The following is a 19,417-nucleotide window of genomic DNA, read 5'->3' as shown; positions in this document are numbered from 1 at the left end:
GGAATGAGGCCCATTATTGTTACTGTTTTTTGGCATATTGAGTACACCTCAGGTAGCTTGCCAGGCTCTGCCATGTGGGCGGGATAACCTTGGTAGCTTGCTGGGCTCTCCAAGAGTTAACAAGAGTTAACTCCAAGAGTTATGAGTTAACATCTTCAAGAGTTAACATCTTAACAAGGCTTTTGGAGAGAGCTCTAATCACTTTTACAGGTGTTCCCAGTCTACCGAATGCAAGATTTTGGTTAACTGGCTTTTTGTAACGATCTGCATGCTGACAAACATGCAGCTGTTGCGTCTTTGGGCAGCATCTGGGACACCTGCCGCCTCAGGTTGATCTCCTTGAGGTGGATGGAGTGCACTGGAGGTGGTTGAGCAGCTGGCAGAGCAGGACCCAATCACAGAGGGTCTGTGCCAGATTGAACACCTGTGCCGAGTCCTAAGTCATCCGGTGGTCGGTGGACAGCTCCTTGCAGTGAATGAGCCTCTGCATGCACGGCTGCCACGGATCCATGCTCAAAGGCACTGTGACTTGGCCTGGCTGGGGCAGCCTATCAGGGATGTCCATCTGAGTTTCCGAGAACAGATAACTGGTTAAAGAAACTTCGGTACATTTACACAAGGGAGTACTATGTAGCTGTTAGAAAAGATGAAGTCATGAAATTTACATACAATTGGTAGTACATGGAAAGTATCAGGTTAAGCGAAATGAGTCAGAAAGAGCGGGATAGACACAGAAAGATTGCATTCATCTGGGGAACATAAAACAACAAAATGGGAGACTAACACCCAAGAGTGGCCAAAATTAGTACCAGGAATTTCGCTGCATGACTTGGAGGCCAGCCACACATGCTAGGGGAGAAGGGAGCTCAGATAGAGAAGGGAGCACCAAATAATGGGTGTTGGGAGGATTCTCCCAGGATGGGAGAAGCATGCTGAAAGTAGACTGTAGGCCAACCATGATGGCCACTCAATGCCTCTCTTGCAAACCACAGCACCCAAAAGGAGAGAGAGAGAGAACAAAAGGGAATGCCCTGCCATAGAGGCAGGGTGGGATGAGGGGGATGGGAGAGATACTGGGACCCGTGGTGGTGAAAAATGGGCACTGGTGGAGTGATGGGTACTTGACCATTGTATAACTGAAACACAAGCACAAAAATTTGTAAGTCTGTAACTGTACCTCATGGTGTTTCACTAATAAAAAAAAAGAATATAGGAATATAACACACACACACAAAATCACGCATAGACTTCCAGCAGAAACCTTGTGTAGAGTTCCATGCCTGGTGTGCTGAGCCATGCACTATCTAAGGCAAGATGATGAGCTAGGTTCAGGAGAGTGAGAGGGGTTCAGGCATCGTTGTTGCCATCTTAACTCCATATATATAAACTCTTTGAAATCAGCAACACTTGAACTGCTTCAAAAATCACTTCCAAAAGCCTTCTTGTACCTCTGAAGTTCTCACTTTTCCAAAATTCTTCAAACAGGTAAGATCTAATCTAAACAGGTGGCTATCCCCTGGAGGTCGAAGTAATCACTGTTCATTTTGTCATGTTATAACTCCTTGAGTGTGCTGTTGTGAAATTGCTCTGATACAGGAAAAGGAGTATCTGTACCATGTCTTGTGTAAGTCCTTGTTGTATCTTCTCTCCTTAATATCTTTTAGTGTTTTCCCACAATTATATCCTACCTGTCTACGTGTTTCCTACTCACCAAAGTCCTCTACCTCTACCATCATATTCTCCAAAATGATGCCGTCAAGGAATTCATTGCTTGATGTGCCTATCACCTTTGAAAATGGATTTCTGAGTGGGCTTTTGACTATTCCTTCAAGGAACTTTGTTCAAATATACATTTTTAATCACCTTATATCTTTAATTATAGTTCTTCTACTCCAGAATGTATTCAAAACTCAAATCTCTTATTCTGTTACCACAGCACTAAAAATCTGTTACCGCAGCATTAAAAAATCAGTTGAGACTCTGATACTGTCACTCTCCTCCCGTAGTTCATTGATTTGCTCAAGCGGGCCCAGTAACATCTCCATTATGAGACTTGTTGTTACTGTGTTTTGCATATTGAATATGTCATGGGTAGCTTGCCAGGCTTTGCTGTGCAGGTGAGATACTCTGGGTAGCTTGTTGGGCTCTCCAAGAGGGGTGGAGGAATTGAACCTGGCTCGATCGGGTATCCCAAATTGCATAAATTGATGGGTTTATGGCCCTGACTTTCCAGCATACAATACAGTATTGGCCAAACTTGACAACTGATCTACAAATCCAGCCACATGACATACACAGAATTTTCTCATAAGCAAATTGAATTTGATGTCAGGACTGACATCACTGGAGTTAGAAAGATAGTAAAGTGTGTGATAATGTAGGATAAGATATTATGCAGCCAACCTGGTACCATAGAAAGGCCCCTGAGAACCATCAGGGATAATCCTTAAGATGAGAACCAAGAGAAATACCAGAACATTTTCAAAACTAACAAACGCAAAGATATCCATAACTTAAGCTCCCAATGGCTGTTAGAAATCCAGTCTTTACAAACATTGTACTAGAGACAATTGACCCACTTATCAGCCAGTTTCCGCAGAAGTATGGAAAGACATAAATATCCACCATTCCACCTTTTTCTTTTCAAAATCTTTGAAATGTTCTATTATTTTTAACTACATCATATCCATCACTTTCTCTACTCTGTGGTTAGGTGATGACTGAGACTCCACAGCTTTAAGTCCTATAAATGTCTGAATAGAAAGAAAACAACTAAACTGGATCTCTCCTTCATACCAACACACCTCCTTTCTTTCTGAACCTCCAACTGACTGAATAATTTGGTCACATATTTTTTTCTTTCAGTCCAATACTCTTCAGGCATACCACTGATACCACAACTCTACAGCAACACTTAGGAAGTACTTAACTATCCCTTGTTTCTATTATTTACTGATGCTCAAAAGCTCCCAGCAAACCTTAGCCAGCCTATCTGACTCCTGTGGAATCAATTTTGATCAGGGTCTTTAAGATATGAAGACTGATAAGGGAAATAAACTAGTAAATGGCAACCTCGCAGATCTCTCTTTGTTTCATCTAAGCGAGACTCTACTATGTATTTGGTACTCAGGTTTTCCTGTTGTTGCTTCCTCACTGGTACAGAAGCTGCACCATTATCTACTCAATTACTAGAATAATATTTCAGAATTATCCTGTACTTATCCTGTTAGGAAGTCCAAATCTCCCCCTACCCATATTTATAAAAGAGCTGAAGAAGTATCCCTTTACTTTGCACAGGGTTCTGGCTGGAGGGGTGCTGAGACAATGAGATCTGTCATATACACCCAGGCATCAGATCAAACCTCAACCTTAGTAGAACTGTAGCACTGTCCTTCCATTGTTCATTGATTTGCTCAAGCGGGCCCAGTAATGTCTCCATTGTGAGACTTCTTGTTACTGTGTTTAGCATATTGAATATGTCACGGGTAGCTTGCCAGGCTTTGCCATGTGGGCAAGATACTCTTGATAGCTTGCCGGGCTCTCCAAAATGGGCAGAGGAATTGAACCGGGTCGGCTGGGTCAGCCACATGCAAGACAAATGCCCTTCTGCTGTGCTATCACTCCAGCCCGAAATTTAAAGTAAAATCTTTTTTTTTTTATTTTTGAATCACACCCAGAGATGCACAGGGGTTACTCCTGGCTTTATACTCAGGAATTACTCCTGGCAGTGCTCAGGGGACCATATGGGATGCCGGGAATCAAACCCAGGTTGGCTGCTTGCAAGGCAAACGCCCTACCCGCTATACTATCACTCCAGACCGTAATGTAAAATTATTTATATAAACATTTGTCTCTCCCATAGCTCCACTGCCCATATTGATGGGGACCATATGTAAGAAACTAAGAATAAAAATAAAGATAACAACGAGCAGCTTTTTAAAAGAGAGCTACTGTTATTAACTCTTGATGATAGTTGATTTTTGTGCTTAAAACTCACAAGAATAAACATTTTGCAATTCTTGAAATGTTTATTAGTTTTCAAGAGTATTATAGTCATCAGTCTGACTTAGACTCATGTTTACATCAGGAAAGTCAAGAGCTTGATACCATTTTAATGCTTCTGAAGCCCCATTTCAACACATCTTTTAATCTATATTTTGAGCATTTGCTTATAATGCATGTGTAATAACATAAAGCACTTTAAATTCAATTGAAATATGACATATCTAATTTAATGAAAACATGTCTTTAACCTTAGTAGAGGAAAGAAAAATTCTAAGTACCTCCATGCAAGACATACAGTGACGGATGGACTTCTTAGTGACTGCAATCCTATATTGCTTCATACCTCCTCACAGAAAACCAAGAAATAGCTTATGCATTTTGTGTGAACAATGTGTTTTTTGTTAAATAATCTTTCTCATCTTCCTAAATTATATTAAAAGTACATATCATTACTTAATGTACCCATATCAACACTGGATTTCAGAATGGTTCAGTTTTAAAACCTGTAACTGGCTTTGGGTCAAATGGCTGATAGCTTTCTTCAGGCCCTTAGAACATTTTCTCTAGGCTCAAAACAGGTTTATTACCAGCTCTAGTTCTTCATTGTTGCTTGCTAAGATGCCTTGTTTCTTTTATCATACAAAATACAACAGATACTCCACACTGTTCAACTAGAGTTGATGGTACAATTTCACACTGAATATGTCCTTCTCTCTACCTCTAATTTAGGGACACCTCTACCACTTTGATATCATTGGGAAGTAGAAACAGATAACAAAGATGAACCAAACTATATTTATAAGACTATTTAGCACTGTTGATGAGCACTGTCCTCCCATCGTTCATCGATTTGATAGAGAGGGCTCGGTAACATCTCCATTGTGAGACTTTGTTGTTATTGTGTTTGGCATATTAAATATGTCACAGGTAGCTTGCCAGGCTTTGCTGTGCGGGTGAGATACTCTTGGTAGCTTGCCAGGCTCTCAAAGAGGAGTGGAGGAATCAAACTCAGGTCAGCCAGGTCCGTCGCATGCAAGGCAAATGCCCTACCCGCTGTGCTATTGCTCCAGCCCCTTAATGATTTCTTTTGTTCTGTATGAGGTCATCTGTCATGCTCTTAATATAAATATAGGCCAGCTTTCTTTTATTGGGGGCCAGAGAAAGCTCTTTGGCCTCTTGTTGCTTTCTGTCACGATCATGATCACGACCATCCTGTTGTTTGTCAATTGCCTTGAGCAGGCCCCAGTAACGTCTCCTTCATCCTAGCCCTGAGATTTTTTAAAAAGAGCCATATTAAAGGCTCTTTCAGGCTTAGGAGAATGAGACCCATCATTGTTACTGGTATTTGGCACATTGGGTACACCACGGGGAGTTTGCCAGACTCTGCTGTGTGGGCAGGTTACATTCGGTAGCCTGCCATTTTGTCCACAGTAAGTTTCCTGCCCCCGCGACTGGCTGTCCTCGCCGGGGCCCCTTGGAGGGGAGCGGGTTGAGTTTCCCTCCCTGCCCCGACCAGGGCTCTGGCAGCCGAAGACCTCCAGAACCAGCCACCACCATGCTGAGACCACCCTCCGTACACATGAAGGTACCAGCAGAGGAACAAAGGCATGCAGGTCCCGGGACTGAGATCTCCAAGCCTACTCGGATCGGGGCTGAGCATCCTCCACCCAGATGCTCCAAATTCCAGTAGGCGGGGGTCAGACCCACCAACTGGCCCCCTGGCGCTGTGTAATCCCATGAACAGCCAAGACCCAGAGTGGCTTTCTGTATCTACTGCAAAAGTAAAATGTTCATTTCTTCATCTGCCTCTGTGCAATTATTCCACTGTCCACCTGTTTGTTTTCTGGTGAAGCAGTGGGCCTTGAAAAAAGCCTATCAGGAGAGGTGGGCAAAGAACATCCTCAGCTTGATAGAGAGGTTTCATCGAAACTTCAAATCAAGGAAGATCATTTTTTTGGCATTAATAGAATAGAAAGTCATTGAAGAGACCTTCAGGGTTATCCTTTTTACTATAAAAAAGAAACACCTTTTTTTTTCAGGTACATTTGGTAGGCTTTACAGAGATAAGTGTCTGGATAACAGCCCCAAATGTCTGAGAATGCAGGTTCTAAGACCACACTGTTCTACCTGCTGACAATAATGATTGAATTGAAGATTGAAGGTAGTGCTCAGAGTGTCTTTAGGGACCAGGTGACCTGTTTCCCACTTTGGGGCCATGCAAACTTTGAGTGGAATCTTTCAACTCATGTAGGAGAGTGACTTCCCTTTCTTTGAGAGACTGAGTAAAATCCCGTCCCTTGGAAGTTTTCCTCTTGGGAAAGATTAGGTACCTTTACTGGTGGAAAGGGGTTGGGGATCAAATCTAGTGTCATTTTGAAAAAGGTGGAAAGGAGGTAGTTTGTCCCATAGCATCTGGCACAGGTACAATTGGATACAATGGGACTAATCACATATTAGACGGCATAGTGGAAAAGATCAGATCATTAAACCACCAAAATAAACCAATGTGCTAGGAATCCATACCAAAATAAGGTTTAGTAAAAACAATCTCTCTGTCAGAAAACCCATTTGCTATCCTGATCAGCAGTGCTGGGCACCACAAATGCTGAGATTGGTTGGCTCAATGGTATGTCAATCATTAGGAGAGTCCCTATATTAAAAATTTTGTTAACTCTGCTGAGTAGGACAGGGAGGGGTGGTGACTGACAAAAAATACTGGTTAAGCCTGAGCACTGTTTACAATAGCCAGAATTGGAAAAAACCTGAGTGCCTGAGAAGAGATGCCTGGTTAAAGAAACTTTGGTACATCTACACAATGGAGTACTATGTAGCTGTTAGAAAAGATGAAGTCATAACATTTACATAAAAGTGGTACTACATGGAAAGTATCACGCTAAGTAAAATGAGTCAGAAAGAGAAGGACAGACATAGAAAGATTGCATTCATCTGGGGAACATAAAGTAACAAAATAGGAGACTAACACCCAAGAATAGCGAGATAAGTACCAGGAGGTTCACTCCATGGCTTGGAGACCAGGCACACATGCTAGGGGAAAAGGTAGCTCAGATAGATAAGGGAGCACCAGATAAAGGGTATTGGGAGGATCCTCCCAGGATGGGAGAAGCATGCTTAAAGTAGACTATGGACGGAACACGATTGCCACTCAATGCCTCTTTTGCAAACCACAGCACCCAAAAGGAGAGAGAGAACAAAAGGGAATGCCCTGCCACAGAGGCAGGGTGTGATGGGGGGGGGATGGGGAGTGGGAGGGATACTGTGATCCGTGGTGGTGGGAAATGGGCACTGGTGGAGGGATGGGTATTTGATCATTGTATAATTGAAACCCAAGCACAAAAATTTGTAAGTCTACACCTGTACCTCATAGTGTTTCACTAATAAAAATTAAAAAAATATCCTGATCATGCTGCCCTGGCCCACTGCTCCTTGCGAGTTGGTCAAATTCAAGAAAATTTCATACACTGTCAGGATTGACAGAGTGTAAGCTAAACACCTTTCAGCCTTGCCTGAGAGTAAGTCTGGTCAGAGGACTGTAATTTTCCTTTGAGTTCTTTTTTTGCCACACAATTGAGGGACAAAAACTGGAAAGAAATTGAGCCTTTCATGATGGGCCACCAATTATCCTGGGTAGGGACTGTGGCTGGTTTTGTGGTCAAAGGGCAGCAGGTAGGTTAAAATAATTTATCAAAGGCTAGGGTAAATGTGAGTAAGAAATTGTGTTCAATGTGAGAGGGCAGAAGGGGAGACTGGAGAGCAGTCTGTGCCGTGTAGGAGGGCGAGAAATCGGTTCATATATAGCCATAAAGAAGAGGGTTTTCTGGATGTAGTTTTCCCACAGCAAACACTGTTTCCTTTCACTCGAAGTAGCAAAATCTTTCAATACCCAGCACAACATATGATCCAAATCCAAGATTTGTGCTCATGGGATCATATGTGCACAAATGATCTCCTATGTCTCCTGAGCACTGCTCTCTCTCTACCTGTCTCGCTCTCTCTGTGTATGTGTCTCAAAACCAACACATTAGTACAGAAAGTGTTATGAGAACAAGATATACCTGTAATAAACCAGTCTGCTAAATTATGCCCAAAATGTTACTTTCTAGTTAGTTTGCATACATAGTACACCCCACTGACCAGATTCACTACAGTTCTCCTGGTTTGGGATCTGTAGTCCTTTGGTCTCTTCCATAGCTCACTTGCAGCTTCTCAACAATGAAAAGACCTGATAACGGGAAACATACTTGGGGTTGTGGCTTTAAGATCATTACACTTTAAGAGGCTACAGTGAATATGATATTGAAGTTCATATGGGAATACAAGAACCTTGACTAAATATTAGAGAAAAGTTAGAAGATTCAAACTTTCTGATTTTAAAATTTGCTACAAAAATATAGTAATCAAGGAAGTATGATGCTAGCATATAGACCAGTGAAATAAAATTGGAGGCATGGAAATACATCCAATTATTTCTCTATGTTTCTTTTTACATGGGCGCTAAAAGAATCCAACAAGGTTTATTTCTTAAGTAGACTATGTTTTATTTCCCTTATAAATGGCACAGAAAATGGAAAATACCTGAGAGCCCGAGAACAGATGACTGGTTAAAGAAACTTTGGTAAATTTGCACAATGGAGTACTATGTAGTGGTTAGAAAAGATGAAGTCATGAAATTTACATACAAGTGGTACTACATGGAAAGTATCATGTTAATCAAAATGAGTCAGAAAGAGCGGGATAGACACAGAAAGATTGCATTCATCTGGGGAACATAAAGTAACAAAATAGGAGACTAACACCCAAGAATGTCCGAGATTAGTACCAGGAATTTTTCTACATGGCTTGGAGGCCAGCTACACATGCTAGGGGAAAAGGGAGCTCAGATAGAGAAGGGAGCACCAAATAAAGGGTGTTGGGAGGATCCTCCCAGGATGGGAGAAGCATTATGATAGTAGACTATAGACCAAACATGATTGCCACTCAATGCCTCTTTTGCAAACCACAACACCCAAAAGCAGAGAGAGAACAAAGGGAAATGCCCTGACACAGAGGCAGGGTGGGATGGGGGGATAGGGGGGATACTGGGATCCGTGGTGGTGGGAAATGGCCACTGGTGGAGGGATGGGTATTTGATCATTGTATAATTGAAACCCAAGCACAAACTTTGTAAGTCTACAACTGTACCTCATGGTGTCTCACTAATAAATTTTTTTTAAAAAAATGGCGCTGAAATAATTGGTTGCTCATAAGAGAATAGTATCTGACTCACATGTATATATTGGAGAATGTTTGTATTATAATATAAATTTGAGAGATATGTAATTACATTGCTTAAATATGCATGCATTTATTGAAAGCGTTTTCCTTATTTCAGAAAAGAAAGGAAGCTTGAAGAATACCCTTCCATCATAAAGCTATTATATATCTTGATGCTGAGAAACGTGTTGAAATAAAGGTTATAGTAAATGCTATGTCACAACAGGTATACTATGCATACCACACACTGTTTCACATATTTAAAATCATTCCAATTAATGTTCACTGGGGAGGAGGGCTGGTGAACAGGTTAACAACAGTATATCAGGGACCAGACAGAGTGTTAAACAGGTCAGATATTTGCCTTGCTTATGGCCCACCCAGATTTGATCCCCGACATCCCACATGATCACACAACACCTCCAGTAGTGATTCCTGTGTGCAGAACAGGAGTAACCATTGAGGATCAGGTGAGTAGCAAAAAATAAATAAAACAGAAACAAATAATGGTATATATCAAGAGCACCCAGTTCCAAGGAATCAGTGAAAAGGTTCTTTTGCACCACGTGGTCCTGACAGCTTCACGGACCTCAGAAACCTCAGAATTTGAATTATTTGCTTTCCTCTTTCCTCTTTGTTTTTGCTTTTTGGGCCACACCCCATGATGCTCAGGTGTTACTACTGGCTCTGCATTCAGGAATTACTATTACTATTTACAAGCAAGCTGCAAATGAGAGAAAAAAAACACTTCAACTAGCATTGCTTTGAGTTTTTTAGCATCATACAGGAAGTAGCTCTCAAAGTGCAACAGTAAAAGAGCCCGGAAGAGCATGTTCCCTAAAACAGAAACAAAGTTACATACAGCTCAAAAACATCCCACCTGGGGATGGTGCCTCCGGAAGCAGTTCTTTTTATTTTTAGGTTTTCAGTAGGTGTTCAGGGTTTATTTCTGGCATTGAGCTCAAGGGTAACTCAGGGTGGGACTTGGGGCGAGCAGGCATATGAGGTACCAGGATCTAACGCTAGCTATGCACGTGCCCGGCAAGTGTCTACCTGCTCTAACAGTTGCTCTTGAGACCGGAAGTTATCCTTAGCCCCCCACCTTTCTTTGGCTGAAATGGACCAGCCCATCAACCCCTAGGGCGGGGCCACTTCACCTTTCCAGGAAAGCCAGAAGGAATAGAACCTTGGAGACGGTGTGCGCACAATTGTGCGTGCACCGTTTTTGGCTGCTGGAAGTTTTTACAAAGCTGTTGGTTTAGAGGAGCTCTTGAACTGCTGACTACATATGGGGAGAAGTTTGTCTTGGGTAAGTTAAATAATGAGAACGAAAAACTTATTTTAGTCATAGGCCCGTTACCGACTTGTATACTCAAAGCCGCTAATTTTGTCTTAAATTTTTTTGGGGGGTGACATAGACTCCTATTTAGCCTTTTGGATATAGATTTACTACTTTGTCGAACACAGTGCACGGTTTTCTAAAAAGTTTTGTTCCTCCTCCTTATGTTTTAGAATTTACCGAAGGGGCCGGAGCAAGAGTACATTGCTGAGTCACTAGTTTTGCACGTGGTCGACCTGCGTTCAGCCCCCGGCATCCCAAACGGTCTCCTGAGTCCCGCCAGGGGTAAATCATGAGTACAGAGCCAGGAGTACTCCTGCACATTTCTGGGCGTGAGCCAAAAAAAATTAAAAAGGCATTTATTTATGTAAAGTAATTTAATTTTTGTGTTCAATTCTATATGGAAGGCAGGAGGATGGTTTTTGGCTGTTGGAGTTTTTTGCAGGGCTGTTGGTACGGAGGAGCTCTTGAACTTGATGACTACGTCTGGAGAGAAGTTTGCCTTGGGTAAGTTAAATAATGAGGATGAAGAAGCTTACTTTAATTGTAGTTCCGTGAATGGCTTTTACACCCAAAGCCGCTAATTTTGTCTTAACTTTTTTTTTTTAGTTACCTAAATGCATACTTTGCCTTTGAGATAAAGATTTACTACTTTCTCGAACACAGTGTGCAATTTTCTAAAACATCATATTTTCCTTTCTTAGCGTTTAGAATTTACCAAAGGGGCCGAAGTAAGAGTACGGTGGGTGAGGTACTAGCTTTGCGCCTGGCCGACCTGGGTTAGGTCCTCGATATCCCATATGGCCCCCCAAGGCGCACCAGGGGTAGTTCCTGAGTGCAGAGCAAGGAGTAACTCCTGTACATCGCTGGGTGTGACCCCAAAAGTCAGAAATTGAAAGGCATTTACCAAAATAATTTAATTTTCGTGTTCATATGGAAGGCATGAAGACACGAAGATGGTTTTCAGCTGTTGGAATTTTGCAGGAGGCCATTGGGGCGGAGGAGTTCTTGAATTTTTGACTACATAAGGGGAGAAGTTTTCCATGGGTAATGAGGATGAAAATAATGAGTATGAAAAACTTGTTTTAATTGTAGGCCCGTTAATGCCTTTTACACCCAAAGCCCGTTTTGTCTTTTTTTTATACCTAAACTCCTATATTTTATTTGTCCTTTCAGGTAAAAATTTACTACTTTCTTGAACACAGTGTGCAATTTTCTCAAAGCTAATGTTCTCCTTCCTTCTCTTTTGGGATTTACTGAAGAGACTGGAGCGAGAGTACAGTGGGTGGGGTACCAGCTTTGCGTATGGCCGACCTGGGTTAGATCCCGCGTATCCCGGACGGTCCCAGGAGCCCTGTCAGAGGTAATTCCTGAGGGGCTGGAATGATAGCACAGCGAGTAGGGCGTTTCCCTTCCACTCGGCCAACCCGGGTTCGATTCCCAGCATCCCATATGGTCCCCCGAGCACCGCCAGGAGTAATACCTGAGTGCCTGAAGCAGGAGTGACCACTGTGCATCGCTGGCTGTGACCCCAAAAGAAAAAAAAGTAGTAATTCCTGATTGCAGGAGTAAGCCCTGCACATTGCTGGGTGTGACACAAACCCCCCCCCCCCAAAAAAAAGCATTTACCTAAAATATTTTAATACTTGTGTTCAGTTCTATGTAGAATGTTTGCTTTAAGACATCACTACGATTTTAAGTTCTACCTTATTTACAATTCCTTTGGAGTTTTCTTTCTCTATTTTTTAATTTTTAAAAAGGGCATCTCTTTCTCTCTCTATTTTTTAATTTTTATTAGTGAAACACTATGAGGTACAGTTGTAGATTTACAAATTTTTGTACTTGGGTTTCAGTTATACAGTGATCCAGTACCCATCCAGGTCACTTCTGCAAAGAGGAACCCTTTAATCTCTTGCTGAACAACTTAATTGTGACTCTGAGGGAAATCTGGTCAGGGGAAGGATGCTGAGGATTTCACCAGGGGTCAGAGCTCTCTATTTGATCAGGCTGTTTCAATGAAGGTGGGAGAATCCTGACCCTGAAGTTTGTCTTTCTGAGCAATCATAAAGCTCCTACCATGTTTGGATTTGGTGTATAGGTTCTTCTCTCATCTTGTATAAATTGCTATAGCTTTTTCGGAAAAAAAAATACAGTGGAGGAGGGCTGGGGTGGTAATATAGCAGTGGATCATTTGCCTTGAACACAGTAGACTTAGAGTCAATCCTCAGCAACCCATATGATCCTCGGAGCCCCACCAGCAGTAATCCCTCTTTCCAGAGCCAGGTGTAAGTCTTGTGCACTTCCAGGTGTGGCCCAAACAAAACTAATATAGGAAGTCAAGTGAGTGATACCCATGGGGTTTGATGGAACAGTCAGAAAGGGGGTTTTAATAACCTCTTTAGTAGACTTTGGTGCAGTGGGAGAGTATTTAGTTTAATTAAAAGAAAGTTAATTAATTGCAGAAGAGGGCTCTAAATAATTTATTTTTGGAAAAGGGCCTGGTATGTCAAATTTGTTGGGCAACATCTGCATTGGACTCACCTTAATTTAGACTAAAATTAGAGTAAACTAAGTTTAGGGTCAAAATTGGTATTGTAACAATTTTTAAAAATTTTTTTTGCTTTTTGGGTCATACCCGCCGGCGGTGCACAGGAGTTACTCCTGGTTCATGCACTCAGGAATTACTCCTGGCGGTGCTCGGGGGACCATATGGGATGCTGGGAATCGAACCTAGGTTCACTGCATGCAAGGCAAATGCCCTACCCGCTGTGCTGTTGCTCCAGCCCCACAATGTTTATTTTTTATCAGAAAAAATTAATTGAAGAAGCAAATAGATTCAAAGACAAACTTAAAATGAAGTATATTGAGATGTTTTTCTCTACTAATACAGGTATTTTATGAGCCAAATAGACTTACTCTAGAATGTTTTTTTATTATCAAAGTATCCTTTGGAGTGGATTTAAAAGTTTTTAAACGTCTCAATATCAAGGTGAATATTAGTGCAGGGTGAAAATCAGGCTTCAGGGGTGCATGCCTTTTCATTTGCAAGGGTCTGAGTTTGATTCCCAGCACTATGGAGTCCTCTGAGCATCATAAGTGAAATCCTGCAGCTCCTTAAACCAGCTTGATATCCAGCCTAGTTTGCTAAGCATTAATGGAAGCGCCTCTCCTCAGCACCGCTTGAGAAACCAATGCAATATAATGCCAAGAGAAAGAAATCAGTTTTTTGGGGATGCAGTTAACATGTAATTTTACAAGCTTCATTGTACTTAACTGTGTTTATCTTTCTTTCATTTTGCTAAACAATTGTTCTTGAGGGTAAGGCCTACAGCTGATTATCCTGGTTGGTTTTGTGTAGCTTTAAAAAGTTTATAATGGTTAATGTTGAGATAATTGCAAATATCAATATTCTTTGCATGGTAAGAGTGAATGTACTTTGTTAGAGTTCATAATTTAACACTTACTTGCTTTATGTTTTTTCTCCTTGCAAATTCTATAGTTTTGCATCATTAAGATTGTGGGCCAGAGCAATAGTAGAGCGGTTAGGGATCCTAACCAACCTGGGTTGGTCCAGGGTTGGTCCTGGGTTCAGTTCCCTGCAACCTGTAGTGTTCCCTGTGCCCCATCAGGCATAAGACCTGAGCAATTCTGGGTGTGCCCCCCACAAAAAAGATTATTGCTAATAATTTGGTAACAGATTTTCAAAAGTATATTATCTTTCTGCATTGTGACCTTTACCATTAAAGTATGTGCTTTTGTTTTTTCTTTTCGGTTTGAATTTTGTGTTTTAAATTTTGCTTAGCTGAAATCTGACTTGCATGCAATTTCCACTAGTCGCAGAATACTCTTCAGTTGTTTTAATATGTGAAAACCAATTGCGTTTCTATCCTCATTAAAAAATAAAGGGACAAGTTGTATATGGTCTGTGGGGAGTTTCCCCACTGTTCCTAACTACTGTATTATTCCAAAAGGGCACATACATCTATGTAGGATTTTGTACTTTGAAAGCCTTGCTTTTTAAGATAGACTTTTATTTGTGGGTCTGTTTTGCTAGTTACAAAATACTTTATACCAATTGCATTAGTTTTATGTGTCATTTGACCTATTTACTTGAAGGATTTAAATATTTTATCTTGAAATATTTCATACCTAATATTGAAATGTTCTGTATTTAAGGCTTGAGTATACATTTAATGTATAAATAGACAAAGTATTAACGTATAGACATTTCAATAACGTTTCTGTGGATTAAGACCTTGAGTGATAGTTGTTTTCTATTTATGACATTTTCAGAGGTATTTTAAGGTTGTGCCTCTCTTAATGTCATCACATTCACTTTGCTCCTTGATTTTCTAATCTTTTTTTTATATTGTTTTTATCCTGTCCCTTAATATTCTTAAATTTCCCTTAATTAATTTGGCTAATGTTCATTCGCATTCACTTGGGAAATTTTCATTCTTCATATATAAAACAACTTGTACTTTTGCTTTTGTTTAGTATTTATGCCACATCCAGTGGTGCTCAGGGATTAGTCCTGGTTCTGCTTAGGGATCAACCTTGGCAGTGTTTGAGGGATAATATATGTTTCCATGGATAAACCCGGTTTAGCTGCATTCAAGGAAAGCACCTTAATTTTCATACTGTCTCGGCCCTGAAACAACTTTTTTGATTTTTAGAAATTTCCTTTTTATGTATATTTTATCCTAACTCAATTATTTATTTATTCTTGTGTTTTGCTCACTTTCATATTTAGCTTTTGAATTTATGATTTAAGATGATGGCTTTAAATCTCCAGCATGTATTTATATGTCTATTTAATTTCCTTTGAGTATAAGCAAATTTTTTGCTTTCTAATTATTTTTATGGACTTGGGTTTAGGTATCCTTGGTAAATACATACTTCATTTAGTTCTCTAATTTTTAAAACAATATATTTGGACATGTGACTGATTGTTTTTTGTCTGTTGTTGTAGTGTTTCAGTAATTTAATGTACAGTTTAATGAAGTCTTTTTGTCAGTATAGTAAAATTTAGATTTAATTTTAGGATTTTTAGTTTGAGTCTTTTGTTAATATTGCAATATCTAATTACTTTTGGTGGATTTGTTTTGGTTGGTAGGGAGAACTAGTGTTTTGTTTTGTTTTGTTTTTGTTTTTGTTTTTACCTTGCACCTGAGCCTAAATTGTTAGGCGTTATTTTTCTTCTTTACAGCTGACATTTTATTTAAAACGAAGCTTGACTGGGAGAAGAGAGGCTGGGATGGAAATTATCAGTGCTCAGCTGGGTGGGGTTTTCTGGAAAATCAGACATTCCTTTATGTAGGTAGATTTAGAGGGAGTAGCATAGTGACTAGTAACTGAAATCCCCAGAGCTCAGTGCTGGGCCTGTGAAGCCAATGGGAGAAGGAGGAACATTCTAGGCATGGCAGGGGGCCTTAGGACAGCTGGTATTCCACAGCTGGTTCCATATCATGTACAACTGGAAAAGTGACCATTGTCCTCATATGGATTCCCTGTCTGGGTCCACGAGGAATTAGATATTCCTGGAGACATTGTGAGGCCTAGAGATCATAGGTGGGGGCTGGAGCAATAGCACAGCAGGTAGGGCATTTGCCTTGCACACGGCTGATATGGGTTCGATTCCCAGAATCCCATATGGTCCCCCAAGCACCGCCAAGAGTAATTCCTGAGTGTAGACTTTAGAGCCAGGTGTAACCCAGAAAGAAAAAAAAAAGGAATAGAGATCATAGTGGTTAACTTGGGGCTACTTATGTACGAATATGATGTGGTCCCATGGCACCTATAGTATTTCCAGTGCAAAGACAAAGTGACCATGTGCACCTTGCACTCGGCTGAAAGAGAAGTTGGATGCAAGCAAGTTCCTCGGAGACTCAGATATCCCTGAGTGATCATAGGGTCTCTGGTTCTTGGTTTTCTCTCTTCCTGGTGGTACTGGCACTAGTTTCACAGGAAGCAGAGCATAACTAGCTCTAACCTATTTGCTTCTGGGCTACGTTATTGAAGGGTGTGTGTGGAGCGATAGTACAGCGGGTAGGGCATTTGCCTTGCATGCAGCCAACCAGGCTGACCTGAGTTTGATTCCTCCACCCCTCTCAGAGAACCTGGCAAGCTACGCATGGCAAAGCCTGGTAAGCTCCCTGTGATGTGTTCAATATGCCAAACACAGTAACAACAAGTCTCACAATGGAGACGTTACTGGACCCACTCGAGCAAATCGATGAACAACGGGTGGACTGTGCAGTGCAGTGCAGTACCCATGACAACATGGTGCCCTGGAACAGTGTGACATTCTCCTTGTGCTTGGACCCATCATGTGGACTCCGAGCAGAGAAGTTGGACAAAAGACCACATAGGCTGAGCTCGAGCCTCAAACTGATCTTCTTTCTGTGTTCTACCTCTATTTTACCATTTTGCTTGAAAGTGATTTGTAAAGATACCTCATCCCGATTGCACCTAAGTTTTAAAACAGAAGAGCCACTCCGGTGCTGGGAATGAGGGGTGTGCATGCCATGCTGGGTATCAGATTCAGGGCTTTGTGCGTGCTATCTCCCTAGCCCCTACTTGCATGGCACGTAGGTCTTCAGGGGTTGCTCCCAGTGATGCTTTGGAGACACAACCCAGGGATCCCACATATATAGCATAAGTGTCATTCCTTGGACCTGCTTCCAACGCCTCAAATTTTGCTCTGGTTTTATTTTGGAGGACCAGCCTGAGAATCCATATCAACCCAATGCAAAGCATGCACGTTAACACTGAGTGACATTACTGCCTCTTCCATGTTTTTTTAATCTTCTCCCTATTTGCATGCTTTGTTTATATAGATACCTATTCATATTTTCAACCTGAAGGTGGATTTATATTTTCTTAGTTTCAGTTCTGCCTTATGCCTTAGTTGGATTTTTTTTATCCCTTTGTCTTTTGTGTGTGTGTGTGTGAGTGTGTGTGTGTAGGATTATTTTTTCCTTTTTTTCTATTCTCTATTTTTAATTTTTTATTATTATTATTTATTTTATTTTATTTATTTTGAATACCCATCCCTCCACCAGTGACCATTTCCCACCACAACGGATCCCAGTATCCCTCCCACCCCCCATCCCCCCATCCTACCCTGCCTCTGTGGCAGGGCATTCCCTTTTGTTCTCTCTCTCCTGTTGGGTGTTGTGGTTTGTAAAAGAGTTAAGCCTGGTTTTCAGGGAGAAACGTTGGATGATTTACTTTCCATTGATCACTTTGTATATAAGGAGATGTCGCGCGGGGCCACTTACACGCAGTTTGGAGTAAAAGTCCTGGTTCCCGGATGCCTGAGCTATACTTGTAGAGGCTCATGGTCACCGGGGTTCCATCTGGAGAAGGCGGGATGTGGGACCTACCCCATCTGGGACTTCCCGGTGATCTTGGCTCTGTTTGGGACCTGGAGCATTCTCCGGGAGCAGTGGAGCCTCCCAGCGGCCTTTCTTCTCTGTTGCTGTGTGCCTATTTTTATTATTTTTAAATGTTTAATAGTGAAACACCGTGAGGTACAGTTGTAGACTTACAGATTTTTTGCTTGGGTTTCAGTTATACAATGATCAAATACCCATCCCTCCACCAGTGCCCATTCTCCAACACCAATGATCCCAGTATCCCTCCCACCTTCTGTCTCCCCCATCCTACCAATACCTCTGTGGCAGGGCATTCCCTTTTGTTCTCTCTCTCCTTTTGGGTGCTGTATTTTTTCCTAGTTTTGTTCTAGGGGGTGTTGAAGAAAACATTTGAAGTTAGAGAACTAGGTGACCTTAGTTCAGCAAACATATGAGTCTTTAAATATGTGTGCACTGTAAAAGACAGATCTGTTTCTTCCACCATGGAAAAAGAAATTTTGTTTTAACACAGTTTGTAATTTTGCACTAAATGCTGAAAAGCTAAAGGGACCATAATTCTTTTCACTGATAATAAGTCACATGTCTGTATCTAAGAACATTTTTAGAAACTTTCAGTAGATACTTGATCACTTCAAGGAGTGTTTTAAAAGTGAGCATTTTGTCCATTTTGCCTGTTTTGGATACTGAAGAAACTGTTCCATAGGGTAATTGATAGTATGAATAATCTTTGCTGTTGAGTCATGTTCAATTAATATAATTATGGAGATTAGAAAAAGTGCTTTTTAAGTTCCTAGTAATGTCAGATGATAAGCGCCTCACCTGAATTGTCAATCATTTTAGTTATGTGGGAATATTACAGATAAAATATTTTCTAAAAGTGAAATAAAATATTACTAATTAAAATGGTTTTTTTTCTTTTTTTTTTTTTCATTTGCTGGTCACACTTGAAAGTGCTCTGGGCTTCTCTCTGCTTCAGAGTTGCTTCCAGCGGTGCTCATGGGACCATGGGGTATTGCGGAATCAAAACTCAGCCTCCTGCATGCAAGGAATTTGCTAAATGCACTGAAGTATCTTTCTCGCCCCGCTATTCTGGTATGTAGCATAATATAAGTGGTGTAATACCACCAAATAGTACAATAAGGAAAATTTCCTAATTTCGACTTTGACAATTCAGCAATGCTTATTAAGTTACTAATTATTTATCTGCTCTTGTCTTTTGAAACTTTCCTACTAAATTTTCCCAAATTTTCAGCACCTCTAGCATTAAAAAAATAAAGGTAGGTCTATAATTTTTTGTTTGGGGTTTTGGGACACTTCAGCTCAGGGCTTACTCCTGACTCTGTGCTCAAGAATCATTCCTGACTCTGCTTGGGAGACTTTATGCAGGTCTGGGAATTGAGCCTGGGTTTCTTTGACAAGGCAA

The sequence above is a fragment of the Sorex fumeus genome, unplaced genomic scaffold, assembly GCF_029834395.1.
Source record: "Sorex fumeus unplaced genomic scaffold, SorFum_2.1 ptg000075l, whole genome shotgun sequence".
Lineage (NCBI taxonomy): Eukaryota > Metazoa > Chordata > Mammalia > Eulipotyphla > Soricidae > Sorex > Sorex fumeus.
Note: the sequence above shows the minus strand (reverse complement) of the source record.